At 37.9% G+C, this 21137-nt stretch overlaps 1 protein-coding gene across 5 annotated transcripts in view; it reads right to left on the bottom strand.

Annotated features, from left to right (window-relative positions):
• CRACD (capping protein inhibiting regulator of actin dynamics) overlaps positions 1 to 21137 on the bottom strand; it is a 129289-nt gene that overhangs the window by 60006 nt on the left and 48146 nt on the right. For all 5 annotated transcript variants that reach the window (XM_030948506.1, XM_030948510.1, XM_030948509.1 and 2 more), the window contains exon 2: positions 9690 to 9832. The gene's annotated coding sequence lies outside the window, so the exon portion shown is untranslated. The remainder of the gene's footprint in view (positions 1 to 9689; positions 9833 to 21137) is intronic.

The following is a 21137-nucleotide window of genomic DNA, read 5'->3' as shown; positions in this document are numbered from 1 at the left end:
ACAGTCCTCAGCAAAAGCAAAAGCAATAAAGGGGTGAAGGGAGCAGCACCTCCCTGGAGGTGTGCACCTCTGCCCTGGAGCAAGCACAGACTGCAGAGTGCATACTAACATTCCCATGACACTCCCTTCTGAAGGCAGACAAGGAATACCATTTGTCAGAGTTTTCAACACAATACTTCTCTGAAGTGCTGACTTTGTGCAAGCAAAGGCAAAATGATAATTTTTTAAATGTCTTTACCAGAAGCCTCAGTTGGAATGAAGCACGTCTTGCATTAATCAACAGTGTTCCATCAAAGTAAAACCTGTTAAATATTGCTTCTTATCTTATTAAGCCACAAACCCTGTTTAATATTGCTCTATTATTGTCTTATCTACGAGCAGCTAAATTTCTGCCAGGTTGGTTCAACATAACCGACTTATGTTGCCATGATTCAGACATTTAAAAAAAAAAATCTGTTACACAACCAGAGCAGAAATAAAAACACTTGAGCAGCTGAAAGAGTGGAGCTGAATAAGGAGTGCTACAAAACAGGAACAGATTTAGGAATAATGAGGTCACCTCACACCTCAACACACATGAAGTTATTCCGTTCACTCAAATAACTCCACGCTTGGTAGTAGCCACAGCACAAAATACCACATCATTTTAAAGAGACAGAAGCATTTTCAATGCTCTGGCTAATTAGAAAATAATTAACACCAAACAATACCATCATGTGATCCCCTTCCAGGTTTCTCCCGGCTTGACAGATGAAGAGAGAATTAAGAAGGGTGAAAAATGTTCCTTCTCTCCCCATGTCCTCCAAGTGAGACACCCCTAATCTGGGCATGTGGTTGCAGCTCCAGAGCATCAAGCAGAAGTGGCATTTAGGGTGCTTCAGAAACAGCTTGTGCCTGCTCGAGCACTCAGCTGTTGTTGTGGTGGCAGCATGAGAGGTCTGCTTCTCATCAGGTGTTTTGGCTTTTCAGCCTTTCTTATGCCAGATATCTGCAGTTTGTTCTTTAGGAGAGACAAGGAGAGAGACATACTATTACCAAGGGAGAGATATACTTTTAGCATCCCTCCAAACTGTCAAGTCACACAAGGTAAAATTCAGAGCCACAAGGTCTGGCAGGGCTGGTGTTCAGGGTTCCCTGGCTGGGCAGAGCAGGTGAGGACCAGGGAGGGGCGGGAAGGCAAGGAGATCCCTGTTCAAGTGACCACAGATGAAGGAACAACCAAGAAACAGACAAGTTTCTTGGTTGTTCCTTCAAGTGAGGGATCCACACAAGCTTAAGCCAGTTTGTCTATTCATTGGATTGGTGAGATCTGTGCAGCCAAGAACTGGGTTGTGTCTTGGATTTTTTTTAAAAAGTATACCCAGAGATCATGCCTTTTTTTTTTTAATATAGAAAGGAATGCAGCAGTCTACATCTAATAAAAGAAAGTTCCAGATGTCAAAGTTGTTCAAAAAGCATGACTACCTACCGAGATAAAGCATGCTAATGCTATCTATGCCTAAAAGGGAGTTGGTATCTAAGCAAATACAGATTGGAACCACTGACTCATCCACCCTGGGCCTTTAAGGCAAATGGATGAAGGGCTGACAGAAGGAAGAGAGGGGGGAGGAAAATAAGGAGGCATAGAGAATTTAAACAATATTAGCTACAAGTGAATCCTAAATAAAGATTAAAATCACTGCCTAGTGGATTTTGGGACTTCTGAAGTCATGGCCATGAAATTAGCGGAAAACTGGCAGTTCACGATGCATGATGACTTTTATGAGGAAAACTTTCAGCAGTATTTTAACTTCTAAGAGCTACCATTGGATAGTTCTTCCAAGCTTCTTAAAACATAAGGAGGAATTGGCATAGTTCTTCCAAGCTGCCTAAAAACATAAGGAGAAACTGGCATTTAGTGGAAGCATCTAAAAATCAGCACTCCCATTTCATAATTAACTCAACTATCTATTTTAGTATAAACAAAAAGTCTTTCCCAAATTTTTACCATTTAAACATCCTGCTGACTCCAACACAGTCATGTACTCCCTAAGGAAGGCAAACAGCCCAGGTGTTTTCTGTTGCACTCATGTGATAAATATCATTGGTGGAATGATCTAGGATGATCATGTTCATCTAGCTTTTAGTTAGTTGAATATAAATACAAATCTTTAAAGCCAGAGAAAGCACTGTTAACTTCAGCTTCTGTAAATAGTTCTCAACACAGGTCAGATTTCTTTACAGATTAAGAGGCATTTCAGTCTTCTAAGGAAATGTTTTGTGCTTTTCAGCATTAAGGTTTCCATAAGAAAGTTCAGTATCTCTTCATTCATACATATTCTTACAGTCCCTCAATGGACTGAATTGTAGGCTTTTCAATTTACAAATTCATATAGACATCACAAAGGCTATATAAATTTCCCTTGTGCATTTAATATGAATTACGAGTAACTAAGCTGTTGAGGATGAGGATTGCCTTTCATTTTCACGTGACAGTCTTTCAAAATGTATTTTCAGGCCTGTAAACTCTAAAGTTGTTGGGCCAGTTCCCTTGGAAAAGTCCAAATCCATGAGGGCAGACTATTTAATAATTTCAGCAGAAGTAAAATATATAGTTGGTATTATTTTCTTTTAACAATTTCTGAAACTAAGACACCAAAACCACAGGTGAATAATTCCGTTTAATTTACCCTCAAGCAACTTCCTGCACTGAAATCTACAAGAGTTATTTTGTTCATGATCTAGTTTTCCATAATTCCTTGCTATATTTCTATCACTGGAGATTTCCACATTGCAGCTTTGTTTTATGCCTTAGCAGAGGAATTCCAATAAATTTGGGAATAGAAGAATTACATATTGAATCCTTAAAGATAGTTTTGTCTTTCAGTTCTAAACATTGATTTTTGAAATGAGACTACAGAAGAATGAAATTAGTAGGGTTGTTTAGGAGTCGCTGAGTGTTTTCTGTGACAAAATGTTGCCAGAGAAAGTTTCAATTCAGTATCAGAAAAAGTTTCTAAACAGAGAATATTAAACAACTGGACAGATCCATGAAGTGCAGATACATTCACCTTAACAAGGTACTCAGAAATCCAATTAAATTAACAGTTCTACACTTAAAAGAGGAAGACAAGATAAACTGAATACTGTATTGCTTCTTAGAGACAGTTTCTAGGACTCTCCTGTTCAAATACTAGAATTAAGTTGATCATTGCTGCAGCTTGTAATAATGGGAAAGAAAAAAGAAAAGGGAAGTAATAAAGAAAGCACTAAATCTGTTCCTGCTGCAAAAGCCCATATCTTAGAATTCCTACACAAATACTTGGGTCTTGTTATCCCAAGTGTCAGATATGCTCCAGATTATGTAAGACACTGGGTGACCCACTTGCAGCGAGAAAAAACTGCAAGACCAGCCTGGTCAGATTTTTAGACATAAGATTTAGATATAAACAGATCCTTTACAGCAATTTATGAGGAAGGAAGAGTTTTCCTCTGTAAATAAACTGAAAATGTGTTCTGTCTCTTTAATTTACTATTAAAACCCCAGTTTATTTTTACAGTACCTGAATCACCAGTACCCACTACCCCAGACCGAACATTTTGGTTAGTATCACTTTCAGCTGCAGCCATGGTTTTTTGTGGGTGTCTTTGGTTTGGGTTTGTTTTTTTTGTTGGTTTTTTTTTTTTTTTGGCGGGGGGTTGGTTTTTTTGTTTGGTTTTTTTCCAAATGTTACTGAAACAAGCAGTATAGCACAACACATTTATATCACCACTGAGATTTTGAAATCAAGCATGAGGTAAATTCTCCCTTATCTTTGAATAATGCACTACAGTGTCTTACATTTTAGGCTGATTTGGAACAATGCAGTAGCAGCATTGTAAGGGTACAACAGTCATAACATTACGTTATTAGAAGTCTTTAACATATGAAAATTATAGCTGCACTTCATAACAAGGACCTGTAAGTCAAAACTCCCAGGAACTGCAGAACTCTGTAATAAGAAAGTCACATTGTACAGGACGTGTTTTTCTTCTTACTGTCTGCATTCCTTCCTCTGTTCACTAATGGAAACTAATAATGTTAAATGTTTCTTTAATAAACACTTTAATTATAAATAGCATTTCTATTTAACATAATAAACAAATAGTGCTATACATGAACACTATATTGGATAGCTTAATGGTATTGAACAGTATTATAGTATAAGCACTGTATTAGCTACCTGAATGTTGCAGAATCACAAGGATTTACAAGAGCTTATTTTCTTCAGACTACATTATCTAGTTCCATGTTTCCCATACTCTAAATTGCACCAAAGAATAAACAACTTCACTAATAGGCTCAATAAAATATACTTTTACGACCTATGTTACATAGGAGCATTATAATGTCACATTGTATCTTTTAGATCTGAAAATACTACAGCCATTAATAATTACAACTTTTCTCCTCTGTAAAACATAGTTAGATTAAAATAACAGTTTAAAAGTCCTTGAAGAGCTTTTCTAGGGAAATTTGCCTGTGGGTTATAAATCTTTTGTACTCTTGCTCCATCTACAGAACCAATCTTCGGTTTTGGGAAGAAGTCTCATTTAGACAACAATATATGCAATATAGAAACGACAAAAGACACAAATCAGCACTATAGGATATAGTTTTAGCCTGGATTTTATCAATAAAAAGCAATCATCTCAGTGGGAACTACCCAACAATGACAGGAGTGTTCAGTTCCCATCTGACCTAGGGATAAAGATGATGGAGCTGAAGAAGGACCTTGTCTTGGAGACACCTCTGTCTACTCTCAGTTCACAACATTACACATCTCCAAGAAGCTTTTTAAAAGCTGCTTAAGTCTATGAGCTGCATTTCAGCTGAGATTTGTTTGGATGTAGTTTGGAGGAAGGTCACAGGGATTTTAAGTCCTTGAATACAGACCAGACAGACCACTGCCATAACAGCACTTAACATGACATTTCATAATTAGCTCTGACAAATACTTGGGTTTCTTTTCTCTTTAGAATTTCCTGAAGAACTTTACTTCTCTCCATCCTAGTCAGCCACTGAAACCCATGGTTATAGTGAGCTTTCAGCTCAAGAAAGCACTAAATCATATTAAAATTAAGCATGTGAGTGTGTTTTCCTGACTTTCTAAGATTATTTAACCACTGTCAGATGCCTGAGGCAGAACATCACAAACACATATATCACATTAGCAAAGTCAAATCAGGATTTATGTCAATTTTTCCTGTCCTAATCCTATGAACCTGAATTCCTAAGTACTCTTAAGATGCAAATTTGAACTTTGAAACTGTAATGTAGGAGCAGAAATGAAAAAAGTATTACCATAGGGAATCCTTTAATTGACCCAGTTCTAAAAGTAGTAGAGGAAGCATAAATCACCTTTTGCCCTCAGATAATGTTTCCTACCGTACTTCATCAATATTCTCACAGAATTTAGCATAGAAGAGATTAAAATAATGTAGCCTACAGAATTACTAAACCTGAGTCAATTGTTGTCAGCAAGATCACAAAAATTACAACCAAAACAGAAACTAATCCTAATTTTGCAAACATGGTTCCTGGCCTTCTGAAAATACTGGCTTGTCAAAAGAAATTCTGAAAACATTGGAAAAAAACTCAAGAATCATCAAGTTTCACAGTTTGCACCCCATTTTAAAATATAAGTTGTTCCAGAATACTTATGGTGAGAATGGACATCTTGCTTAGAACTAGTCAATCATATCAGGAAAAAATAGTTTCAATTCCAATTATAACTTGGTGACCAAAAAAAAGAAACAGATTTAATTACAATCAAGCTATACTCTTGCAAACAAATCACTTCACAAGAATTAACTCTGCCTTAGAACATATTTTATTCATTTTCCTAAAGCTCTTATTCTGTATTATGCACAAAAATTCAAAAACATACAGGCATTTAGAGGCTGGATAGAAATACTCCTCTGATTTTAACAGAAATATACCATGAATCTTGTCCAAAGGAAGTAAAAGCAGAAAAAATTATTGCAAAATTATCAAGACAAGTTCTTGCATACTGGGCAGTTTCCTCGTGGAACAGAGCAGATGCAAAAGGTAACCAGTTCTGTTATATATTGGGAAGATAAAGGAACATGAAAAATGGCACATGACAACTTCTTTTGTTCATTGTTGTTTTCTTTAGAGCTGTCATACCATTATTTCAAAAGGAGTTGATCAACTATAACTCTGCTCTTCAGCATGATGGTATTGGCTTTCAGAGGAAATTTCTGGAGAAGGAGCTTGAGCCTTTTGCTTCACTCTCTCCAGGCTCTCTGGAGGATCCCAACATTGTCAGGTGTAGCTTCCATATTATAACAGATCTACTTACTGCCCTCCCACTTTCCTGCCAGTAATAGTTAAAAAAGAGCAAAATCTCTAAACCTCAAAAACATTATTGATTTCCAGCTTGGTAAATAGGAGGCATGGATCTCACAACTCTTATCAAGAGAAGGACCAGGTGTCTACACTCAGAAGCTGGTAACCTCCAATGCCCTTTGTGATGGCCACAGAGAGAAATACACCCAAACAGCAGACTCCCCAAATGGTATATGAAACAATTATTGGATGTTTACAGTACAGGTTTCAGATCAAAATCTTGAGCATTTTTACTGTAATTATTGCCCTACAATATTAGCAGATGGATGTAACCACCCCAGTTTTCAAATCCTGCTGCAGATGATGTGATATGCTCAACTTACTAATTAATTGCATATCATAAAATACTTTCCGTGGATCTGTGAACATCATTTCAGATTGCTGCAACTGTCAGGCCATCTTCTTGGTTGTTCTTCTCAGGTCATGGAGGCAACAAAGGCATTGATTCTTTCTAAGTACAGCACAGGGGACAGGTGTGGCTACAGCAAGCACAAGTGAGTTTTTTAGAGGAGTTTTCCACAGTGTAAGGATTTTTTTCCAGAGTGTAAGGATGAAGCCATCCTGCTGAGCTCCTCTACCCCAGGATCCAGTCCTGCATGGCCAGAGGCACCAGATGAACAAACCATGGACTGAATAAGCAAATTTCTCAGGTGTGTGCAGTCACTCCCTTGCTGGGCTGCAACAAGGACACGACACTGCTCTGCACAAAAACAAGTGAAGGTTGAATTGCAGAAGAGCATGAAGTCCAAGTCCATCTACAGTGAGAGACTTCCTGGCTGGTTTTGTGATTTTAAATTTGAAAAGACAACCAATTTGTTCGTATTAATATGTAGAGGGTTCACAAATCAAAGGACTTTTCCTGTTGAGGCTTATCACTAAAACTCATTGCAAGAATAACACAAGAGAAGTTTAAAAATCTAGAAAATGAATCATGAACAAATGCTACAACATAGCATTGACTAAACCAAGGTCTCTGTCTTCCTGGCAGAGCCCTTTCTTCATTAAAATAGGAAATAGATTCCTTACATAGCTAATTACTCAACTGTGACTCATTTCAGAAAATCTTTGTTATTTTTACTTCTTCTGAAGTGACTGAAAGGACACAACCAAATGTATCCATAGTCATCAGGTGTTATAAGAAATAAATGTGAATTGGGCAAACATAAAAAACAGGAGAACAAGAAATTGCAGAATAAAGGGGGAAAAACTTTGGATTATGCAAATGAAATAAAAAAAACCTTTAATAGAATATAAAAGAAAAATATTTCTTGTTCTTCCACTTTTTTGAAGAAAAAAAAAAAGAAAAAAGAAAAAGCTTTAGTGGAAAATACCTTAAAGGAAATCTGAAGTCTCTGGAATAGCTGGATATGATCACCAGTAACCGTGAGTCTGATGTCATGAGCATTTTAGCTTAGAAAATGTGAAATGGTGGAATGAACTAGAAAAAAATTGTCTGCATTAAGAAAAACCCCAAAATATTAGACTTCAATAAACTTGTTCAAAAGTTGACTAACACTACATTCACAAATGATATACAGAGAATCTCATGGATTAAGCAAAATCTCTACTAACTGCAAATTACTTTCTAAAAAAGGTTTGGACTTTTTCTGCAGTAAAAAGCAGAATATTCTAACAACAGGATATGTGGGTGGTTACGAAAGAACACTGGGTACACTGTCAGAAAAAATATGCAGCTTTAATTCTCTTGGAAGAAATATTATATGCAAATTCTAGACAGAAACATATATCTTGCATATTTTAGTTATGAAAATTGTATTAGTCAATCTACATGCTATTGTACCTGACCACCCTCACAGACTGTTCTTCGAACATCTGTCATTTAAGCCAATGGGTACTGTATCCTTCTGAGCAAAATATAAAATGTGCTATTTGAAAAAGGCTGTATTGCTTGCAAAAATTAGGTCTATCCAAAGGAAACAGAAGGTAGTTCAGAATCTGTAATCCTTGCATAAAAATGGCATGGAAATATGAGGTTAGAGAGAGCAGGTAGGAAGCATCCTGTACTCAAAGAGCATTTTCCATTGGTGGTGGCGCATTTCTTACCTTTCTGCTTTGAAGAAATAAGACCATGTAGTACATTATCAGGCCCTATCTCACAAACAGGTATGTCACAAACACATTTGTAGCCTCAGCTGAGGTGTAGAACATTTTTATGGGAGAAAAATGTCAAAATTACTATAACTATCTCAAGAAAATAGAACCTTTGTTTCTCAGCAGCAAGCCAATGTATTTCAGCTGATCATTTCAGAAGAGTTGCCAAAGACACCTGCTCATCATTCATTCTCTTGCCACATAAAACACCAGCTGCACAAACATTTTGGCAAGACAGTCACAAGTCAGGACTTTTAGGTAACCAGTAGTCTTTTGAATTTACAAGGTGATATATGGATTAGACAGCACAGATTCTCTAAAACCACAACAGCTTCAAACAGCAGAATCATACTGCTTTGTACAAAAGCAAAGATATATTTCTATGTTAGATAGAGTCCAAACCAAAATTTATAGATATGTCCTGTAGAGGAGAGCATTTGCAAATATGATGAACACATTTTGTCCTGGAACCATGTTACAGAATGGCTGCTATAGAAAGAAATTATCTGAATTTCAACATTCTCTACAGAAAAAGGAAATAAAAGGTTGGGGGGGCGTGCAAAGAAAATCTGAATGGAAAAAATCCTTCGTTGCTGTCACTCCACTTTCAGAGGAAACATGCGGGGTACAGTATGTCTTAACTGTTTTCAGCTTCTTCCAATACTTTTTAGAACTGAAGCATCTAAGGAAGAAGAGTTGCAAATGTTTTATAAATAATCAGTCAATCCAAAACCCAGCAGAAAGGGAAAGTGCAGATTTGTTCTGACAGAAGCACAAATGGCAGAACTACTCCTTAGCACCAATTCCCAGCATTCTGCAAACACGCTGTGCATGTCCTGGCAAAAGGGGAGTTGCATGGTGCACTGGAAGCTACATAACACATTGCATGGCTAAGAAAAACTTCTGTGCTTGACATGAAAGATTATATTTTCTGGTTTACATATTATTTTTTTTCCACAATACACACAAAAGCTACAAAACAAATAGTTTTAAGCTCAGGAACACATGCATTACATTCTCCCTTTTAAAACAAAAAGAATCCTTTTTTCTAAGTTAGAATATGCAGGTTAAATAAATATTTTAGCGTTCAGTTTTCTAAGTTTTCATTTCTGCCTTTAACATAATGAATTGTTAAAGGAAGACATCACTTCCATTGTTAAAGCATCAGCAGGAAAACCTTTCTTACCTTTTTTAAGGTAGGGTGTGGTATTTTCTACTTCCACTCAGTCTTGCACTCTCTCTGAAATGGGTGTTTTTCTTTAATATAAATGATCAGAAGTCAGGATATGCTGCTAGAGACCAGTGGTTAACATTCTCCTCCCAGACTGCCTAGGTATAAATGGAAAAGAAAGAACTTTAGTTCAAATTTTCTAGGCAAACCTAAGAGTGATGGTTTTGCATTTTCACCCTTTTGAAGGGTACTTATAAGCTGAGCAATTCCTATCTGCTACATCTCTTGTAAATGGTTTGAGATGCCTGCAGTATAAAAAGAAAAAACAAAAGAGAAAGAAAGAAAAAAAAGATATTGCAACCTGAGAAATTTTTCATTAGCTTTGGATTTCCCTCTGAGACTTTCATACAAAATGGTCTTTCTTTTCTCTTTCTAACTAGTGAAATGGCAGCACTATTTTATTTTTCCTTCCAGTCACATCCTGCAGTTCTAAATCAATCATATCTCAAGGAAAATATGTCACTGGTTTTACTGTAGTTTGGCTGAAATAAAAATGCCATATATGACTCTCTTAAAATGAAAAACTGTTCACTTCTAAAAACTAAAATGCGAGCTTATAATATCTTTGATTTTTCCTCTACTAGAGCATGGAGAAATAAGTTTTAACTATTTTTTCTGGCAAAAAAATAACTAAATGCCTTTTTTTAAATTAAAAACGTATCAACTGCAAAAAAACTTAAATTAATCTATTTAAATACACTACAAAACAGAAAAAATTTAAACAGGTGAAAACAACCTGCAAAATTGAACAAAGCAGCTAGGTTTTTAACAGATTTTTTTCTTCTGGTTTCACTAGTTTTCCATTTTACTTTGAAAAATTTAACTGTAATTTTGCCATTTTGACCTTGTATTATTCAAAAATTTCCTCCATTTTTTTTTACTCTTTTCAGGGATGTTTATGCTTCCTTTTACATATAACTAGAAGGATCAGACAGGGAATTTGTAGCAACTATCCTATTCCTAGACTCTATCATTACTAAATTATATTTGCTACATTCATTCATCCTTATATCCTAAGGCAGCCACAAATAAGAGTATTTTTTGTAATAATGTAATTCATGTATAGACTAAATCATGCTCCATTTGACAAGACAAGGGTAAGTGTGTATTTGGTTCTTGGTAATCAAATGAAACTGCTTGCAAGCATTAAATTATTCCTGCTGAAGTTCAAGGACTAAATGTTGGTGAGGGCTCTCAGGCTGCCAAGACAGATTATCTAGAATTGCACTTTTGCTAGCAAAGGTGCCTGAACAAAGCAGTCTGTTTAAGCTAAGAAATGAGAAATTAGCACTCAGTTGACTCTGCACCACTTATAATATTCAGAATGTCTTGAAGGTGTGAACGAGAGACGAAAAGCGATATAAAAACATCCTGAGCTTGCCACACCAATTCTAAAAATAAATAAACAAATAAAGGTACTCCAATTGCATATGACAAAATGTGAAGGTCTCAAAGGTCTCTGGTGCTTTTGTGTAACTGGGAACTTCAGATGTTAAAATCTCATATATGCACGTCAACCTCTAATCTAATTTTCACATGCAGACTCAGCACTACCCTCTTTTTTCTGGGCACAAGATGCAGCATGGACAATAGGATGGGCAGTAGTTTGAGCATGGAAAGTTTGTGGTCTGCGTCAGGTCAATGTGGTTCTGGCAAAACAGGTAGGAATACATTTCCTTTGTCACCAGAAAGCATCCCCCAGCAATCAACTGCCAGTGCAAAGATCTCTGTCAGTTCACAGCTTTAAATCCTGCATGCACCTGAAATGCCTGACACAGCCTCTCACGTCCCTGCCCTGCAGACATCATGCTGTTAAAGGCAGAGCAGGGAACATCTCTCAGGGTGCTAATTTCACAGGTTTCCCTGCTCTTTCTGCACCTCAATGACTTATGGCAGTCTGTGGCAGCTATGGCATCACAGAAACCAGGAGTTCAGTGCACCTGCAATAAGGAGCCTGCTGTAACTGAGAAACTTCAGGTCTGGTGCCTTGCCTGCATCCCAAGGGAGCCAGCAAATCTACCAGTCCATTACAGAGAGCCAGCTTCCTTTCTTCTGGGTGAGGTTTGCAAGCATGGGAGCAATGGGACAACTTCTGAATTAGCTTATTGTTCTCAAAAATCAGAATTCAAAGCACTTTGAACTCCTGGGTATAAAACAGACCTTCATTGTTCAAGGTGCAAGAAAAAGAAATTTAAAGCCCAGACGGTGTAAATCACTAAGCTCAAGATGCATACAAGGAGATGCCCTGGCAGCAACAGACAAACAGAAAACATCTTCCTTCTATTTACTAACACTCTTTTAATTCCCAGGGAAAGATATGAAGACAGATAGACTGGGAAACATTTCAATGAAAAGGAAATTCCTGAAGACAGGCCAGCATGGAATATTTGGATGAATATTTCAGGAAACTATTCTATTCTCTCCTTTTCCAACGGAGCCATAAATTTGAATGCAGAACTAGAAACACATATTTCCAACACAGAAAGTTAAGCAAATGCACATTCTGCATACACTTAGGGAAAACCACTGTATCTCACAGTAATAAGAACCTGATAGAAGCAATGATGCCAGACCTATGCAATTCTGAGCAGAATAGAAATCAGGAAATAAAAAGTAGCCTCAGATTTTGCTTGAGAACACAGACCTCTCCATTGTGCATTTTATCTTTCCACAATCTATACTTTACCTCAACACATAATAATAGTACAAAACTTTAGAACAGTGAAAGGCCATTATAAAGCAAGTCCCTGAAAATACCTATGGTAAGGCTAGAGTTACAAGTGGTAAATTGATCATGTGGTCTATTTTCAGTATCTCAGACAATAGCTGTTCTTGTACCTAGTCCACATGGTTGCTATTTCATCACACAACACAAGACTAGTAGACAATTAAGCATGGCAAACCATCAAATATTTGTCCACTAAAGGACCCCACTAGATCTCTTCTCCCTGCTTATTAATTCCCCATTCTTCTAAAAACATGTTTGAACTTCTCAGGATAACTCAGTAACAGTCCAAAAGGAAATATGTTCAGCGTATCACAGGTAAATATAATCAACATTACTCACAGAACATTTTTTTAAATGCAAAGAAAGCCTGTGATTTAAAGAATGAAAATTATCATCAGACAGAGAAAACCAACAATGACTCCTGAAATGAGCAGAAGACTGTAGAGATACCTGCCCGTTAACAGCCCCAGCTCCCTCAGCCTGTCCTCAAAGGAGAGGCTCTCCTATGCAGTAGGAAAAGCAGTACAATTCAGTAAAGCACTTTCAGCATAGTCAGGCTTAGGAAAGAAGTTCATACTACAAGCTGTTTTACTAGCATGTTACAGTATATTTTGATATCAAGGCTCAGCTTTAAATTAAACCCAAAACCAAAAGAACACTCAGGCACTTTTTCGATGGCCACTAAAACCTTAATTTCTCTGTACCAGATACTGAGTTTGTTCTGTGTTACACATGGAACAAATCCATTACTTTGGATTGCTGTCTTTGATAATGCATCATTAGTATCCACAACTGCTCAAAGCTGAGAAAGTAAACAAACTCCAGAGATCATATTAGATCAGATTAACACTTTATCATGGTGCCACACTTGGGTTTGACTCTCCAGCCCCTGCAGTAGCACAATTCCCAAACACGCATGTGCACACATACACGCAGATCTTTAGAATGGCAGAGTAAGTTTATTACTTACATTATTACTTCCTTCTCAAAATCAGAGGTTTGGACTGTTCAATACCATAACTCATTAAAGGGAAAAAAATCGCCATCTGTTATCATCTCGCCTGCCCTTTCTTAGGTTTCTGCAAGTTACACATTTCTTAAACCAAAATATATATAGGAGTCAAAAGGGGCTACCAGGACACCATCAAATGTACCTTCCCTATTCATCTCTCCAAATATAGCAGCAAATTTTGTTTTTACTCTATGTGCAGACAAAAGTTCCCAAACATGGTGGGCAAAATGTGTGCTCACTTCTCAGCCAAAATTAAACTCACTCGTTTTCATGAGAGATAAGTAAGAAGCTAAACATTCAGAACTAGTAATTAAAAGAACTGCAAATAACAGAAAATATAAAAATCATGTTTAATAAATAACATCTCAAAAAGGAGCACATGAATTCTGGGATAAAAAGAGCTTTGGTAACTTAGCATACCTATTATAATTGACATGTATTGTGTCCTGGAACTCCAGGGTATCACAAAATGTCATTTAATTCGTACAGCTGCTTGATGGAAAAACAAGCAGTAAAAATGTTCTGCTCACAGTTTTCAATAGAGGTAGGAGTGGCAGAGGTGGGAGTGGAGACTTCTCCCAGATCTCCTTACACTGTTATTTTCAGCCATGCATTGCAAGGAATCCTCTTCTGAGCAGCAAACCCAGGAAAGAAAATAAAGAAGGAAAAAAAAAAGACCAAAAACCTCTGTAAAAGATCTGAGCTGACTATCAGCAGTATTCTGCAAGCCTGTATGTCTGAACAGCACACACAAGGGCAACAAGGTGTAATGATGTGTAGGATGCAAGGAAGACCTCGACCTTCACAGTGATATCCAGTGACAGCACAAGGGGCAACGAGCAGAAACTGAAACACAGGAGGTCCCTCTGAGCATCAGGAAACACTTTTTAACTGTCCGAGCAACTAAACACTGACACAAGTTGCCCAGAGAGGTTGTGCAATCTCCATCCTTTGGAGGTATTCAAAAACCAAAGGCGCAAAGTCCTGGACAACAAGCTCTAGCTGAACCTGCTTGAGCAGGTTGGACCAGATGGCTTCCAGAGGCGCCTTGCAAACTCAGACAGTCTGTGATTCTATGAAAATGGAAGGGAAGAAACCAGGAAAGTAATTCCCACGACTAGGAAAGAAATAATTGAAAACTTTCCTATTTTTTTTTCAAGTACAACCCTATTTATCACAAACCAAACAACAACATGAGTAAATAGGATGAAACTGGATTAACAGACTTGCAGAACAATTGCTGTTGACATTGTAATTTCCCTGGGTCATGCTGACACCATTAAAAACTCATCTATCCAGTCAAGGTTATAGAGATAAAATCCAAATGCAAGCAAAAGACTGGGTAGAAAGGAAGCTTTGATCTCCCAAACTACAGGGTAGAAATAGTCTTGTTAGAAAAACCTGTCAGATCTAAGTATGAAAAAATGCAGATTTTGCAGAGCTGACCACCCCCTATGTGCCCTGTTCACCTCTGTGCTCCCTCTCTTCTCTCCAGCACAGCCAGGGGCAGGGAAGGTTAATTATATTAGCACGTATCAGCCTCAAAGCTGCATCAAAGACACTGGGAGACATCCAGACGGGTAAATGAGGCTGTTTGACCCGCATGGTATTCCTGCTGATAAGGCATGGAAAAGGGGAAACTCTCTTGGGCTCAGGGGAGCTTCATGGCCCTGCAGTAGGAGGGTGGGTGCATCTTTGCAATGCCCAAGGCATCGCAGTCCTGCAGCACAGCCAGGGCATGCTGCAGTTTTTTTTTACCTTCAGTGATGCTGAAAAAGAACCAAACCAAATTAAAGCTTTGCCTGTGTTGTAGGATGTTAGAGAGAACTTCTCTGTCAGACTCTCCCATCCTGCTCTCTGGTCATGCTTGGCTAACCTCAACCTGTCCCTAGCCATAGGGACACAAGATCTTTCACGCTCTATTTCAGTTTCCAAGAAGTACCAAAATACTACCAGAGCTTGCACAAGTGGGAATCGAAGTGCACTTTATTGTGTGTCAGTTAGACTGGCAGAATTTAGGTGTAAATTGCCAAGGAATAAATGGCAATTTATTCCCAGGCTCTCCCTGTGCCTTGGTTTCTTTTCCACACACTTTATATGCAACACTGCCTTAAGAAGACATAGCTTTTTATTTTTAAAAACAATGAACACAATAGATCACATTCTTTTAAAACAACAGATCATGTTCTTTCTGAAGTACCGCAAACACCTTCGATTAAAAATGCTCCTAATGCACTCTGAAAGACAAAATCATCATCTATCACCATGTCTTTATTTCACTAGCAATATCTATGGTTTTCCTTCTCTATTTATTGTGCCAAGTATAACCTCTAATGCTTAGGGGGAAAAAACATTGCCTCTTTGTTTTCAGTACCTTAAATGATAATACAGGTCACCAAATACTGCAAGATTAATTTATGATGGCAAAATCCTCCGGTTACTCTTTGTCCACTACATGTGTAATTCAAAACACTGTTCCATGGTTATGTGTCATTCCTGACTATATAACCACACTATTTCCAGACATGGCTAGAAAAATTATTTGCAATATTATGTGACCAGTTTCCACTCCCATTACTTGATACAAATTGAATTCTGTGCTACAGGCTGACTTAAACGAGGCTGTAAAATTGTTTGTGGAATAGGATCCTGCTGTACCATAGCAAAAGTTATTTAAAAAGTAAAAAAAAAATTAAAAAAAACTTCAGTCAAGTGAACTTGAAAGAAAAGAAAAAGGGAATGAAAAAGTCTAAGAAACCCCTGTTTGAGGAATGTCATATCACAAAGTGCACAGGCAGCAAATGCCTCATGGAGTGATGGTGCCTAACCCCACTGTGTACCCAAGAGTACCCAAGAGTATAGAGAAAAGGAAATTTTATTTCAGGTCCTCAGTCTGTGGAGAAATCACTAACAGTTTGTTTCAGGCACTCACTCAGGCAAATATAAACTTGCCAGCTGCCTTGGAAGCTCTCTGAAGAAAGGCACTACATAATCATAAATCATTAATGAACAGAGTGACCTCATCTTTGGGTAACTAGAGAAGCTTGAACCTAACATTCTGTATAGGTAAAAAGTCTTCTAGTCAGCAGTGCCACGCACCAGTGGGCAGTAAACACAAGAGTATCCATCCTGATGTCATTGCAGATTCCCCTTGACAGGCTTTTTGTGTTTGTCTCAACCACTACAGGTCATGGGTGGCAAAAAGCAGAAGCTTCCGAGGACAAATGAGGTCACAGTTCAATAATTAAGAGTGGGAACCCTGCCTGATCTCTTTGTTTCATCCAAGCCTTGCCTGAAGTGAAGCATTTAACAGATATAAAAAGCATCTTGCTAGCTTTAGGAAGACTAAAATAGTAATTGTATCTAAGCTGATAAATTATGCAAGGCTGTTAATACAGACCACCAAGGTCCAACCTGTGGCATGCAGCACCATCCTGGCGAAGATGGGGGCAAACACACAAAGAAACTCTGCTTAGAAACACCCAGCTCTGCCAGCCCCACCAAGCAATGGATCCTATGCCCCACACAATGTCAGGGGGAGCTCAGCTTTTTGGGGCTCTGTCCCTTCAGCCCAGATCCTTCACCTTTCACCTATGGCTGTAGCTGCTCCATCCAAACATGCTCCCCAGACCATTCACATGGAAGACACAGGAGGCAAAGGCTGCTGGCAAAAGCCAGGAAAAAAGGGCAGCTGCTGGCATGAAGTCAGACAAGGAAAACGCCTCTTGCACATGGGTAAAGCTGCTGCTACATGAAATAAGGATCACAGATCCAAAGTACCAGATCCAAGTCCGGTGAGATCAAGATTATGGCGTTTGACAGAGACTTTTGCAGTGCCTAGAACAAAAAATTCGTTTACTCCAAATTTTTCCAGTAACTACAGGTATCTTAATGTCCTCAAGAGTCTCAAGAGGACAGCATTCCTTTAAAGAGAATTTAAATGAGACTGCAAGAGTGGTGACTGCAAGATCTCCCAATGAGGTTGTAAACGTCATCTCTGAGGGAAAGAAACCCAAAGGGAAGGATTTCTGTGGGGGAAAAAATGAAGGTTTTTGGCAGAGCAGAAGAGATGTTGTGTCTGGTAAAGTTAGCCAAATGAATCCATGCTGGACAATTCTTTGGGGCCAGCAGTTCTGTGACTGATATGCTGCACTTTTAACTCTGTGTAGAGAGAAATTACAGAGGGAGCATTACACCAGCATCTTCATCATGCTAACAAAGCAAAAGAACTCAGCTGAGTGTTGTTCTAGCTGCATGCAATGATTTCAGCTGACAAATGGCCTAAGCTACCTTTACTGTACACATAACAATTTGTTTCCCAGCTAGCTATACAAGCAACTGAAGTATTGTATTTTTCCAGCTTGTTCCAGCTAGTCTGCCTTAATACGACAATTTGCCTCTGAAACTGTGGTTGATGGTTACTGGCACCCATCCTGACAGGCGTTTCAGTTGTTGTCACATAAAGTTCACATCTACTTCTCTCATACTGATATATCATTGCTTAGGCACTGAAGGGTCTGTGCTTCTCTCCTCTCTTGTAGTGGTGTTACCTGGAAATCAAGAATTGAGATTGCACAGACACTTGGCACCCTTTCCCTGCAAGAAATCTATATGCAAAAAGCTACATTGTCTAGATGAGATTAATATCACTTAGTGATAAATCAATAGTTCCATTCCTGAAGAGCTTCTAAGCTGTATTTTCTCCCTCACATATAAAAAGAGAGAAGGTAGAAAATGAAGTGCTAAGGACCAATAGTTTCCCTAATAGTTTCTGGTTATCCTAAAGATATAAAACAAGAGATGTACTAAATATCAAGAAATGGGATGGAATAAGGAAAGGAAATAATTTGCTGTACTAAAGTCTGACAGTCTTCTATGAAATACAAGGATATATAACTTTTTTCTTAGGACTTTCAATGTTTGTTATGTTCCTTTAATAAAGCACTGCACGTAGTGAAAGAGAAATTGCATGGGTGTTTGTGAAAAAACAGTTCTGTAAAACTATGACAAAATCAAAAGACTCAAAGGAAGTAAAAAAATCACTTAAACCATTACTCTCTAGTTTACTTTCTTCTTGAAATGACCCACACCAAATACCATGGAACAATATTTCTTTCAATTCCATGACACTTCCATGAATAAAATATATAACTTTTTCAGAAAGCACATTAATATCTCTCCACTTGACACTGAGAACTGGCCCTTATCAGCAGCAAAGCTCCTCAACATTTTACTACTGTTGATAAGTAAAACATAAAACTGTAAAACATACATGCATGCAAAAATACATCTATTCACCCCCTCAGGCATATACACACAACCAGTCCTCAGGTTTTTACAATATATTAAAGAAAGCTTCAAACATCAAAGGATTTTTTACTTGCATTTCACAATGTGATCTTACCAAAATATAAACAAAAAGCTCCCCAGCTTTAGTCAGCAGAATTAAATAAAACAGTTAATAGGCCAAGAGACCTTTTACACAGCTTAAAACTAATTAGTATCTATTCAAATATCAAATATTGACTCGAAAGAAATTACAGCTCTGCTAGAAATTTTGTCTTTTTTTCCCACATCACCGATTCAGGGGCATATCTTGGAACACATTTGAAAAAGGCCAGTTTAACATTTGTGGTTTTGTTGAATTAAACAATTGAATAAATAAGAAATAATTTTTAAAGCTTCTTCCTCCTCCCCAAACTATAAGGCCTTCCTGCTACATCTTTTTCAATCTCAAGAAAATGCATGTAGAATTTTATATAGTTATTCCAAAAGTTATCTTTTGGTAATTGTAGTGGGCTACAATTTCAGTACTAGAAAAGATGAATGTGTGCTGCTTATTATTTGGTGTCATGCTGTTCCTTCACTTAAATTGTTCTGTCTCCCAGCAAAGTGAAGCAAGAGATGAATAGCTTTACTCTGTTTATTTTCAAATTGGAAAATGCATTTTTTGGAGAAGCTATTCTTACAAAAAGAAAGATACATTAGATGCAAAGGACATTTTAAAAAGCAAGCAGTTGTAAAATGAGTTCTTTATTTTAATATGAACTTATCAATAGGATCTACATCACAGCATTTAGAGGATTCTAACTGGATGCTTTTTCTAATCACCAATTATCAGGAAAATCTCCAGGATTAAGTTTGCTGTGAACACCACACATCCTGTCAAGTCAGTGACACTTTAAAGCAGTTCAGATCTCCCTTTCCAGGTATGGCTGGTTGTGCCATCAGCACCTCCAGTGCAACAGACAGAAAATGTATGAAGTGAATGAGAGGTAGCTGTGAAAGTACAGCACAACAACAGCAGTGAGCATTTGTCTTTGTCTTTTGCATTTTTGGGATGCTGAATAACGTTTCACTCCTGCAGATATTTTCACTTACCTGGAAACCTTCTCTTTCCATGTGAAGAGATGTATGGATTAGGAAGCTCTCCTAGGCTTTTAATTTCCTAGGCTACTGTTGCTCTAATGCTATGGTTTGCATACTCTTCTGGATAAGCATTAAGTCTTTCTCTGAGTTTGAGAAGCATCCAACATGTTTTTGGAACAGTTATCCCAGGAGTAAGAAGTTGTGACAAGCCTGTGATCAATTTTATGTTTCTCATCCTTTTCATCAATACCCTTAAAAGGCCATCTCTCTACCAATGAGATTGTAGAAGGTAAATATGTCAACAGCCATTAGCAGAGACACATAAATCTGCTCCCTTTCTCTTGGTGAGAAGGTGTTGAGAGCAGGAAAATGGGCAGAAATTTCAAAGAAAACCCATTCAAGTAGCATGCCCTGAAGGGAGAGGAAAGGAGATGGAAAAAAAAGACTGCTGTGGTATTTCCATGGACATGTGTGGTCTACCAGGCATTTCCAGCAACACAACAAACCAAGACCACAGCTTCTCTGGAGGAGCAGGTTCTCCTGGTAGAGCTCAGAGAACCTGGAAAAGCCCATCATCAGCTCAGTTGCAGGCTCCACCATTACATAGTTGGGGCACATCCTGCAGAGCATGCTGTGCAACACATGCTTATTTTGTTGTTATATTGGGATGATTTTTGTGTAATTACCAAGACAAAAAAACTTGAATGTTTTGAAATGTGTATTTGATGTCTGTCTGTGTATGAGATGAGCCTGGGAAGAAGGGGCTGGGTTGGGAAGTGGTATTTTCCCCCTCTGAACTGTTGAGAGGGAGGGAGAGAGTAGCTGGATGGGCAGCTGGCCAAGGTCAAACCACCACTGTTTGTTATTGACAGGCAAAAGGTTCTTAACTACCAAGGAATTATTCCAAATGTAGATTCACTTTTAATTGTGCCCTTTTAAACTCAGAGAGCCCAACTCCCGTAAGGCTTTTGGTGCACTGACCTTGTATTTTTTCCTCTTCATTCCCCCCCTTTTCTGATAGCTAGGTAAATATGGCCAAATGAAAGTGATATTGAGCACTAAAAAGAACCCAGTTACAAGCCATTTTTCCAGATGTTTAGAAGGTTTGGTATTTGTGATAGTGGTATATTGTGACATCAGAAAATAAAAACTGTTTCAACTATTTCCTGCATGCTTTCACTTCAGTATTTCAGATACTGCCCAGTGACAAATAAATAATTTCTCAATGGCGCTGGAATGACCATGATGCTCACTAGGAATTAAGAAATCCAGCTGATGTGAGTAGTTAGATTGG

Source organism: Camarhynchus parvulus, chromosome 4 (assembly GCF_901933205.1).
Source record: "Camarhynchus parvulus chromosome 4, STF_HiC, whole genome shotgun sequence".
Taxonomy (NCBI): domain Eukaryota; kingdom Metazoa; phylum Chordata; class Aves; order Passeriformes; family Thraupidae; genus Camarhynchus; species Camarhynchus parvulus.
The sequence above is the reverse complement of the archived record's forward strand: the minus strand, read 5'-3'. Positions and strand labels throughout refer to the sequence as shown.